This window comes from Phaseolus vulgaris, chromosome 1, assembly GCF_051622355.1.
Source record: "Phaseolus vulgaris cultivar YP4 chromosome 1, ASM5162235v1, whole genome shotgun sequence".
Classification (NCBI taxonomy): Eukaryota; Viridiplantae; Streptophyta; class Magnoliopsida; order Fabales; family Fabaceae; genus Phaseolus; species Phaseolus vulgaris.
The window spans coordinates 32,884,904-32,897,116 of NC_143498.1; the positions used below are offsets into that span (position 1 = coordinate 32,884,904).

At 32.8% G+C, this 12,213-nt stretch overlaps 1 long non-coding RNA gene across 3 annotated transcripts; it reads left to right on the top strand.

Moving 5' to 3' along the window:
• Positions 1–4,208: 4,208 nt before the first annotated feature.
• LOC137816135 (uncharacterized) lies at positions 4,209–6,784 on the top strand. 3 transcript variants are annotated; one of them, XR_016523056.1, is made up of 8 exons: positions 4,209–4,308; positions 4,779–4,982; positions 5,060–5,161; positions 5,671–5,725; positions 5,802–5,872; positions 5,950–6,016; positions 6,421–6,512; positions 6,594–6,774. It is a non-coding gene; the product is annotated as an uncharacterized LOC137816135 (long non-coding RNA). The 3 variants fall into 3 exon arrangements; XR_016522997.1 differs by having other exon boundaries at positions 4,779–5,161; positions 6,594–6,777; XR_016523124.1 differs by lacking the exon at positions 5,950–6,016 and having other exon boundaries at positions 4,779–5,161; positions 6,594–6,784.
• Positions 6,785–12,213: the final 5,429 nt, after the last annotated feature.

A 12,213-nucleotide genomic window follows, 5' to 3' on the forward strand; every position in this document is an offset into this window, starting at 1 on the left:
GATTGACTTTAGGTTGAACACTGCCTCCTAGATTTGTCTCCTCTGGAACTAGAATCACGTCTCCTTGTTGCGCTAGAATAAGGCTCCGTTGGGACAGAGGGAGCCCTACCTGTTGATTACACTCCGACGATCAAGTCAGCTAGGGCTTCCAAAAAATAGTAATTTAGTCAAGTGTGCAAAAACAACGTACGTTTACCTGGAGACCTATTCTCCTTTTACCACTACTCATGTAACATGCCACTATCCTCCCTGAAGATCAACGAATCTTAACAGATATGCAACAAAAACATGTAACAAATTCGTAACAGAAAAAACATTGCCACATACTAACAATAATAACAAGATTATATCTACCACACAAATATATCTTTTAACGGGTACATCAATGAAATTACTTTGTCATTGGCCCAAGTTTGCTTAGGCCCAAGCACCGAGTAGGTCTCTCGCGGCGCAAAGGAACCGAGCAGGCCTTTCGTGGTGCAAAAGAACCGAGTAGGCCTCTCGTGGTGCAAAAGAACCGAGCATACGAAACTACTACTGAGAAAAGGGCACTGGTTAGTACATAAACACAACAAAAAATTAAATAATAAGAGAACATTAAGTAATTTTTTAAAATATTAAACATATACTATAAAATTGGAAAATAAATCACATCTTATATAAATTAAAAAAATAATATTTTTTAATATTAAAAAAACCTTACAGTAATAGAAAATAAAAAATACTACAAACAATAGAATAAAATAAATAAGGTTAAATTTGAAAATAAGACTATAAATAAAAAATATTACAAACAGTAAGGAAAGTTTATTTATCTGATTGATCGGATCGTTGTAAGGATATTTTGAATTATCTTTAATTGTATAAATTATAAAACTATAAATTTATCCTTGTGTTTAAAAAAAAGAAATAATAATTAATAATTAATTTTTTCCACATTTTACTTAATTAAAATAATTTAAATTTTTTCAATTATAAATAAAATAATAAAATGATATAAAATTCAAATAAATAAATAAAATTTAAAATTTAAATAAAATTTTATTAATTTAAATTAATTTTATTAGTTAAATTAATTTATTTAGATAATTTTAATATTATTTATGATTCTTTAAATTATATTATGTTATATATATATTATATTTATATACAAAATTAATATTAATCATGATTTTTTATTATTATTATTAAAAAAAAAAATATTTTATAAATTAAATAGGTATTTAAAACATAGTGTGAACATTAGTAGTCAAAAAAATATGTAAAGTTATTATATTTGATATGGAGAGTGATAAAAACATGTTAATTTTTTTTTATAATTTTGAAATTATGTTAAAATTAAGAACATAATAATGTTAACTAGATAAAAGGAAAGCACATCTTCACTAATAACATTTTAATCCTTCTTGTAAAATATATTTAAGCCAATTACAAACTTATTCACATAAATAACTACCGTAAAATAATTTAAACAAATTAAATTCCTAAATCCTAAACATTCAAACAAAATATAAATTTAAACCACAAATTTAAAACAAAAACAAAAATATACATTAAAAAAAAACACATAACTAAATAAGAACACAACAACTGTGAGGAAGAAGAAGTTGTGTCTAAAAACAATACAGATTTCATTAAAAAAAGAAAACAAAAATCACGCAAAACAAAAATTCAAAAAATCTGAAGAAAAAAATATGAACATAATCGATTACCCTCTGCCTTAAAAACACAACTTAATCGATTATCCAAAGGTTTCAGAAGCATAATCGACTATGCCTTCAGTTAGAAGTCAAACATAATCGATTATGCTACAACATAATTGATTAAGCTCATATTTACACACACCAAATAATCGATTATGCTCCCAAAAAACAACACATAATTGATTATGTATTCAATATAATTGATTATCAACTATTTTCAATGACATAATTGATTGAGTGTTGTATTATTTTTCAATGCTAATCGATTAGGCCCGCTACAAAACTCATTGACTGTTAAGCTGAGATCAAAGATGAAATAACAAACTCACTCTCATAGCACTCTGCTAACTCATGAACCTCTCCAAGCTCATTCAACTAATGCAAAAGTTTGTTTAAATGAAGAGTTTGTTTCAATGTATTCTTAAGTTTCCCAGAACCATGCTTTTATACAGGTCGTGAATAAGTAGTTTATATTTATGACCTATCTACTTTGAGGCACTGCATTGATTGCATTCAACTCGTTCATGGTGGTCAAAGAGATTCCTTGTGCCAAAGTCAGGAATCTTTGAAATGGAATATTGTGTTGTTGTGCATGGCATGCTCGTATACAATGATGCTTTTGTCATTGTGCATGGCATGACAGTGGATAGAACTATTGTTGTAAGCTACGTTCACTTTCAAAAAAGTGAAGAAAAGCAAGGGAAGCATAGTATTTTTTGGTCTGTGATGTGGTTTTCTCCTCACAAATCTCTCTTTTCTCTTCAAGCTTGAAAGGACCAACAACCCTCTCCACTTTCTCTTCCCGCGCTCCCTTATCCTCAAGTTTGCACTAAACCAAACAAGAGTGACATACTCTCATCCGTCTTCAACTACAGTGTCATCCCCATAACCAAACAGTGTGTAAATAAGAGATTGAGGAAAAAAAAAAGAGAAATAGGTGGAGAAGATAGAGGGAATAAGAGATAAGCGGAGAAATATTGAGAGCTGTTGAGAAAGGGAAAAAGAAAATGGTGCGCAAAGAAAAAAGCGCATCCAAAGAGTAATGAGTTAGATGGACTAGGTAGCGTGTGAAGGAAAACAAGAGAGTGTGAAGAGCCCATGAGCGAGATTGGCTAGGGAGTGCGCGAAGGGAAACAAGGGTGTGTGAAGAGAAATGAATAAAATGGGCTTGGAGTGGGAGAAGGGAAACAGGGGTGTGCAAAGAGCAATGAACAAGATAGACTAAGGGGTGCACGAAGAGAAACAGGGGTGTGCAAAAAGTTTTGATCAAGATGGACTAGAGGATAAAAGAAGAGAAACAAGGGTATGCTGCCAAGATGGACTAGGGGCTGCACGAAGAGAAACAAGGGTTGAAAAAGCAAAAAAGGATTTTTTATTATTATTTTAAAAAACATTTTACACTTATTTTTATTAGGAACAAAAGTTTTAAATATTTAGACGAAATTGGGTGTTGACACCTATAAAGAAAAAAAAAATAGAGTCCTCTTCAAAATTCGATCAGTCAAAATTAGAGCCCTCTTAAAAAATAAAACCAACTACTTGAATTTCAAAAGATAACTATAATTTTGCATAATAAAATGCCAACCATCTAGAGATTAGGAAAGGATGAAGGTTTAGTAGAGTCTTTCCTCCCATAAATAGACCTTAACTCCAAGGGGTGAGGGGGGCAAGTGATTTATTATTCACCATTATATACACTCAAAGTTCGAGCACATAATAGCCATTTATTCTTCTTGAACTGGTGGTCTCACTTCAAATATGGCCTTAAACTTTATGTAAAAGGTTTGAAAATAATTATTTCAATTGGGTTGTAACTTGTAGCACTTTGGTCACTTTAAGTGTTGTTGATAATATCCTAAAAAAATAGTAACATTATTATAAAATAAGTTTACCTGTATTTTGAAGTTCTTAATATGTTCATATGGATAAGTGGATTCATATCTTTCTATACTGGGACACTTCCAATTGTAAGGAAGGTTTATACCCATTATCTTGGTTGTAAATGGGTGATCATCTTCATCTCCCTCGTGTGCGATAATGGTTTGTTAAACTTTTGTTATATCTTTGCTTACACCTCGTCTTTGTAATTTTCTATCTCCGGTGTCGAACTCATTTGCATTATGTTCGAATGTCGATGGCAAGTGCCAACATTAGGTTGATAGTGTGTTGAATTAACTTGGGCTAGCTAGCTTGCTCAGACTAAATGTTAGTTTGAATAAAATTGCGAGAATGTCATGTCTTCCATACTATCTTGTCTTTGATGATCCTAAACCAATATAGTTGTCTATAATTTCTTTTATTAAAAAAATATTAACTTTTATTCTAAAAATTTTAAACACCTTTCGACTTAAACGCGTTCCAGCAAAACCCAAAACCTCATAAATCCTATATCCCAAATTTCATCCTCCAAAGCATTTTTCAAATTCCAAATCCCACATCACCTACTTCCAAATCCACCCACACACTGGTAGTCTTCTTCGAATGCTTCCATGGTTTGGTTCTTCTTCGAATGCTTCCATGGTTTGGTTCTTCTTCGATTCCTTCTTCCAATTCACGTGCTACTCAAGCTCACGGTAGTCGTCGTCTTCTTCTTCGTTCTTCTACGGTTCGTTCTTCTTCAATTTTCCTTCGATTTTCTCATGGTTAGAATTGATTGATTCTATTAACCTACTCTTATTTTGGCTATTTTGGCCCTGAGTGTGCCATTTTCTTAATTTCATATACATATTATTAATATGATGTGGTTCTAGTCCTTGGGATGTATAAAACCGCTATTCCCACTTCTTATATGTTTTTCCCTCTGCTAATGCTTTATACTAGAATGTTGTTCAGGAAAATCACAAGTTTTACCTATTTCTTTTACTAAATACTCAATGTACATATTTGTAGAAAATTTGTAAATTAAGAACTTGATGTATAACTGGTTATATATTCAACCTTTAGATCTGGAAAGATTTTTAGCTTTCTCTCCTTACTACATTTATTTTCTGGGCTAGTATTTTATCGGAGGTTATTTTCTTTTTAGGATAAGATTTTTTTCTTATAAATTTTCATATGATATGACAATCATCTTAGGTATGAAAAATTGGCTAGCAAATCTAATGTGGAGTACATTGCTAGGTAATACACTCGATTCGAATTATTAGATTTCTAGTCATAGATTCTAGCTTTACTAAAAGAGCGGGAAAGAAAAGAGATGAAAGTGCACATTTCATCTTGACGAGTTTTATAATTTTCTCATCGGTAGGTGCTACTTAGAATTCAATCCGGGTTGCTCAGGTATGTACTTTCTTTTATGTAATGAGCTGAGTCCGCAGTAGTTGTGTAGCTAATCATTTGCCTTCTCTTCGTAACAGTGGATGCTTCAAGTACCTAATGCCACAGGTTACAAAGGCTGCATGGGAAAGGACAAATTTGGGGAGGAAATGAAGAAGAAATGTTCACTTGATGGTTTAATGGTAAGTTTATCTTTGATTATCTTGTCACTTAGAATTCCATTTCTGAAATTAACTTTCTATTCATTCAACAATTAGGTTCACTATTATGAAATCGATACTGCACCTATGAGAACTTGTGTTGTTTGTGTGGTTGGTGGTGAAAGGTGAGACGATCAAGCTTTCCTTGAGTTTCTATTCTACTTATTATAGAAATCAATAATTATATTTTATGTTTTTTTTTTGTAAATAGTATACTTCAGATTAACATATATTTGATCGCAAAACAAGTATTTGAAGCCTCCTATTTGATTGCATCTAATACAGGTCACTCGTTGCTAACTTATCAGCTGCAAAATTGCTATAAGTCAGAGCATTTGATCAAACTAGAAAATTGGGCATTAGGTACCTAGTTGATATAGTGTCCCTTTCTATCTCATATACCTGAATAATCCAAATAGCCGACATTTGTTATCACGAGTTCTGTTTAGTTGAAAAGGCCAAGTACTTCTATATTTTTGTTTTTTTCTCAGTGTATCCCCTGATTCCATTCAATTAGTTGTTGAACACGCAGCTGCAAATAGCAAGGTTAGATATGATTCGAACTTGGCATTCTCATTTTAATAGTAGTTTCTAAGAATAAGTATTCCATTCATGTTTGCAGACCTTCATGATGAACCTTTCCGCTCCCTTTATCTGTGAGTTCTTCAAGGATGCACTGGTGAAAGTGCTACTGTAAGGATCCTTCTCTCTTTATATTAAAGAAAAATTTACATATTGATTTTATTAACGATGTCCATTCTTGGATTCAGATATATGGACTATGTTTTTGGAAATGAGACTGAAGCAAGAATATTTTCTAAAGTTCAAGGCTGGGAGGTAATAATTACTCAACAGATAGGAGAATTATAATGAGTGCATATAGAAGGAGAATTATGATGAGATTTTTGGAGTTAGAAGAGAAAGAAAATCAAGGAGAGAATGATGCAATTTATAGCATTAAGCCAATGGGGTTTATATACATTTGAATAAGTTGAGAAAGATAAAAGTGGGAAGAGCAAATTGAGTGATGGAGTGTTTGTTTTCTATTCCTGCTCTACAGGCCCTCTCTGTTTGGATTTCTTTGATTCTGTTTTGTCCATAAAATAATCTGCATTATTTATTAAGCTTTTGCTTCATGCACTATTAAATAATCTCATCTTTCTATACAAGGAATTGTGTCCATGTGAAATTGGAAAACCAAGTCTACCTAAATATTATTTTTATCCACCTAATATATGCAGTTGTCATTTACTTAAAGCACACTGCTTCATTAAGCTTGGGGTGAGTCATATTATGCGGCCAAAGGGTTATATAGAAAACTTGTAACTGGCAGGTAAGTACTCAATCTATTTTTTCTGTTCACTGCTTAAAATGATACATTTTTTAGGGAATGTACTAAGACCGAAATTGGCAGGTTATATCTGTGGAGCCTCTTTTAAATCGTGTTGAAGTTACAAGGGACACAAGTTATCTATGTTTTGGTTCTCTATATGTAGAACTTAAGGTAGCTGAATGCATATGTTATTGTTACTTCAAGATCTGCTTCATTAGTTTTAAGCTGCAGCACGGGTTTCTATTTTATATGATTGGTTTTATTGTATTTAAAATTGGATTACTAACACTTAATTTGCATTGGTGTAAACTAATAAATATATGGCAATGCTGTAGGAATTGTTTTTCTTACTTTATCCCATTCTATATTCCATATATTTTCTCAATTAGTAGGACTAATTTACAGGGGAAAAAAGAGAGTAATTCACAGGGCAAAATTATAGATTGGTTTCTGGGTATGAAATGCTCTAACCATCAAATATAATTCACAGGGAATAATTTTTTATAAAATTATATATAAAAAAAACCATCAAATATAAAAGGTCATAAATCATACTTACAGGATATAAAATGCTCTAACCATCCAATCAAGTCAAACCACATTAGAAAATAAACTAAGTTTAGAGATTTTATAAAAAAAACTTAAACTTATATAAAATTCTATTTAGATAAATAAATTGGTCTCTTATCACAATATTTTCCAATTAAAATGAAACAGTACATTCAAAGTAAATCTAAGTAGACATGATTCTGAATGGATAATTAGTATGTCCCATTTTTTTGACGTCTATGATAACTTAGATTTACGATATTCATTTCAATCGTGAGCTTCGCTAACTTTTTTAAAATTAGATTCCTTATTAACAAGGTATTTTAAGTAGGAAAGTTAATTCTCTTTTAATTTCTACTTAGGTTCTATGATATTAATTGATTTAGTGTAGATTAAAGTTTAATATGTATAAATTTATAATTTTCTTGAATAATTTAAGTTTATAAAATATTATATTTGTGGAAAATTATAATTAATGTTGGTTAAAGCTTTATGAGCATGAATTTGCAATTTTAATTGAATTATTTAAGTTTATAAACAGGTAAAAATACCATTTTAAACAGGTATTAATAATAATACATATAAAAATAGCCACAAATTTATGTTTGGTCGCTGTAATTAAAAAAAAAAATTTAGCCACCAAAATTATTTTGTCGCTATTGGAGTCTCCATTTAGTCACCGAATTAGCCACCACCAGTTTTTTTAGTTAATTATTTTAATCCATTAGTGACCGAAAATGGTGGTCGCTATTAGCGACCGAAAGTGGTAGTCGCTATCAGCCACCGATTTTGTTATTAAAATTTGGTTGCTAATTTGGTCTCTAAATTCTGGTGACCAAATTTTCTGCGACCGATTTAGCCACTAAAATTTCGGTCGCAAATTTGCGACCAATTTATAATTCGGTCGCTAAATGTTTTGCGACTAAGGTTTTCGCTTCCATTTTTATTTGGTGACTGTTTCGGTCACAAATATGCTTAGCGACCGATTATAGTGCTTTTAGCGACCGAATTTGGTGGTCGCTAAAAGTGATTTTCTTTGTAGTGTATTATCCTCTCAAATCTTATCTGATACTATATATTTTTTAAAGTTTGTATTTTTCTCAACCGATTTCAAATACTAAAAGTAGATATTCCCTTATTTTTGGCTAAGATTCTGGATAATTTTATTGAATCTATCTCTTAATGACAAATAAGCCCTATAAATGATTCTTTAGATAAGTTGCATTCTCTTTTAATAAGAAATAAAACTAATTAACGATACATAGTCCCACTACCTCAGGTTGTGCCTAATCATTTTTTGGTCATGCACGAAAACATTAGACTACTCATTTTAATTATGACATAAGTTGTGCAGAATCGGTTTAAGACCTTGTTTTCTCTTATCATTTTACCTAATTTAAATTACCTTACAAGTTTATTATTCAATTATTGCCTAAGTTAAAAATGAACTTGTGTTTGTTTCACAATGTTAAATTTTAAGCAAATGTCATGTTAGTAGAATTAGGCAGCACTTGTTCGATAAGGTCGATCTTTTTGTAGATACATATGATAAAATCATTCTTATGTAGATGTCGTTTGATAAGTTCAACTTTATTTAGATGTCACTTGATAAGGTCAACTTCATGTAAATGTCACCTGATAAGGTCGATCTTATGTAGATGTCATTTGATAAGGTTAGCTTTTCAACCAAATTGGTGGATAAATGTTTCCACTCGAGCCGGTGACGACAAATATTTGCTATTGAGCTAGTGATAAATATTTGTCAGCCGAGTTAGTGGCGATAAATGTTTTTTAGTCTAACAGGTGGTGATAAATGTTTTCCCGTCAAATTGATGATGATAAACATTTCCAGCTGAGCTAGTGATGATAAATATTTTTTAGTCAAGCTGGTGGTGATAAATGTTTTCAAACCGAACTCATGGCGTTAAATGTTTTTTTAGTTGAATTGACAGTATTAAATATTTTCCAATGAAACTAGTGACGATGAAAGTATCCTAACCGAAATGGTGACGATAAATGTTTTCTAATGAAAATAAATGTTTTCTAACCATTATCATGACAGTAACCATGATGATAGATATTTTTTAATCGAGCTTGTGACAATAAATGTTTTTTAACTGAGTTGGCAATGTTGTCTAATAAAATCAACTTTACACTTGTGATACTAATTATTATCTTCTCCTTAAATCAAAGACTCATTAATCTTAACCAAATCATATAACATATTGCATTTGAATCACCTAAATCAAATTTATCAACACCATCACCATAGGTTACATAAGACCTATAGTTCATCCCAGGTTGCATAAGACCTACACTGCCTCCCTAAGTTGTAGTTGGAAGTGCTTTAGCTCGTTGGCCAATTGTATTATATATTATTCTCGCTATTTTGTTGAATAACAGTCATTCTGATTTGAATTGTTTAGTCGTATTTATGATGCAAAATTGTTCTTTTTAGAGTAATGTGTTCCATGAGTTTTGATAGCATTAGTATGAAAGATCTAACTTTTATTGCACTAGCTGTTAAAAAGGGTAAATCGCTCTTGAAATCTAAGGATATAAACTCTAAAAGAAAATCCTCCAAAAGACCAAATGAAAATTTACCATTTGCTAGCAAATAGAGCTTCCAACATTTAAGTAAGTAATCAATAAAACAAATATAAAAAAAACTAAAACTAATGTGCATGATGAGACTTTGAGATTTACTTGTACCCATATAGAGTATAGGGGCCCAAGTAATACCTGTTTGTTGGGTACACAATTGTTGACGTATCGGTTGTCCTTTAGTTTCTTCAAGTTTATTTCCTTTGTTGTAGGTGATTCACCGGTCGGGGGTTGATGTGAATGTAATAGCAAGAATACATGATTCTTTGACATTCTTAGGAACAACTTGAGTTGGTCATGAATTGGCACTTCAATTAGAATTGGATCAATGTTCTAATTCCAGAACTCACCAAGACTTTGCACCGAACCAAAGCTCACATGGAAGTCCATGTATTGTCAAATTGAATCAAGCAACAAGAATGGAAGAAAACACAATTGAACTCAGCCAAAAAAACAGAAAACTACCGAACAGAAATTGAAATACAGCAAAGGACCGAACAGAATTTAAAGAACAAGTAAGCTATAATGAAGAACATGAAAAGGAAACAAAGCTTGAGAATAGAAAACTTATGGAGATGGAAGGAGAGGTGAGTGATCACGCCACTTAGAGTGTGGATACTCCAAGATTAGTGAGTTGCCGCCACTTGAGGTTAACCATAAACACCCAAGATAAGACTTGATGAAGGCACCAAAGCTCTTCCAATTTCTCTCTCAAATTGAGTAGAGTTTTCTTACTACAATTTCCAAATTTGATTTGTACAAGCTAAGCACCTTTATTTATAGCCTATAAGGTGCTGAAATGCAAAGCTAATCAAATGCAAATGTGCCCCTAAATGACATGTAATTTCGGCGCCAACTAGTGCATGAAGGAAGTGTGACTTTCCTTCCTAGTTTGGCACCTCCTAACTCATATCTACACTCCCCTTAACATCCCTTACTAAGTTCACACCCCCCTAAGCTTCTACTATTTCTAAACTACAACTAAGGATGCTTTTACAAAAGAGGTTTCTTATGTTTCCCTCTAAGCACCTTCCTAAAGACTATTCTATATATTTTCTACTTAAAGAGAGATATTCAAAATGAAGCCTATTATTTGAGAGTTTGTAGACTTCTTTATCTTTAGGCTTGATCTTCTCTTTGACTTCTTTTAATTTGTGAGAAGACTAGAAGGAAGAACTTCAAATGTGTAGGTGAAAATCCTCTTCCTTCATTAATAAAATCCTCTCCTATTGGATATCCATCAGGGGTACCTGCGATTGCACTCCGACGCTCAAGTCAGTGCTATGATTTAAGTGTGTTTTGGTAGAATATGAAAAACGTACCTCACTTTCTCACAAAGAGTTCTATTTATAATGTTGACTCGTGGGCTTTTACCTTTATGGGATGGATAGATAGTTAACAACTAACATGCGTAGTGGTTCCCTAATATCATGGTAGTGTATCTTTCGGTTTGATCAGTTTCTATCGTTATATTGGGATATTTCCCGGATATTTCGGAGTGTGCATTTGACCCATTCGACATTATTTGTAACTGTTTATTTATGACGTTGTAAATGTTATTTGACTCGGGTGGTCGGTTACCCGGTTGTCCGAACCTGACTGGTACACTTGCCCGCAGGCTCAAATTGATCCATTTATGAAGAGTCGTGTAGGATGGTTGGAGTTCTCGAGGTTATGCATGACTGCTGGCAGCATTCAATGCGCAGTAGAGATGTGATGTTTGGCAGAGCCGCCATTTTGAGATGCATTGTTTTTTGGATGCATTCAATGGTGGGGATTTTGTGTCGTTTTGGATGCCGAGTAGTGCTGACCATTGGATCACATTAGATCTAACGGTGTTGGATGAAGGGTAGAGGACTCTTTCTCTTACTTTCTTTGCTATAAATAGCGCTTCATTAGAACATCGGAGGGTTTACGCTTTCCTTCTTGCTCGTAGAACTTGTGTTGTTTGCCCCGAGTGCCGAGTCCGCTACTTCTTTTAAGTTGTCAAGTTTTCAGGTTAGTAATGTATTCTTCTGATAACGTTGTTAATATCAAATCATATGTGACTCGTATTGCGTCTGGTAGTGCGATAGAGGGTAGTGGGCCGGTCAATCGTTGGACGACCCAAGTTATGATTGGGTTGATCCATCAGTGTTAAAAATTCCCACTAGGTTGAGGGATTCTGATAGTTTAGACCAGTTTTTGACTAAAAATTCATTTCTAACTCCCGACTGTCTGTCAGATGCAGTAATGGCTGATATTTGTGGTCTTGCCGATCGCGTATGCCACAGTCGGGAAAACACATCATAAGATTTTTTCTCTGTGTATACTTTTTCCGTTGATTAGCACATAACCTTGCCTTTTGATGATTTTACCATGGGGGTCCTTCGGATCCTCTATGTGGCACCTACTCAATTACATCCAAATTCGTGGGTGGCCCTTTAGGCGTTCTGAGTGCTTTGTCATCTTTTTAAACTTCTACCCACACCTGAAGCTTTTTTATATTATTATAATACCCGTCTGAGTACTCCTGTGAGCTGGTTTGTCTAACCGACCGGGAAATATT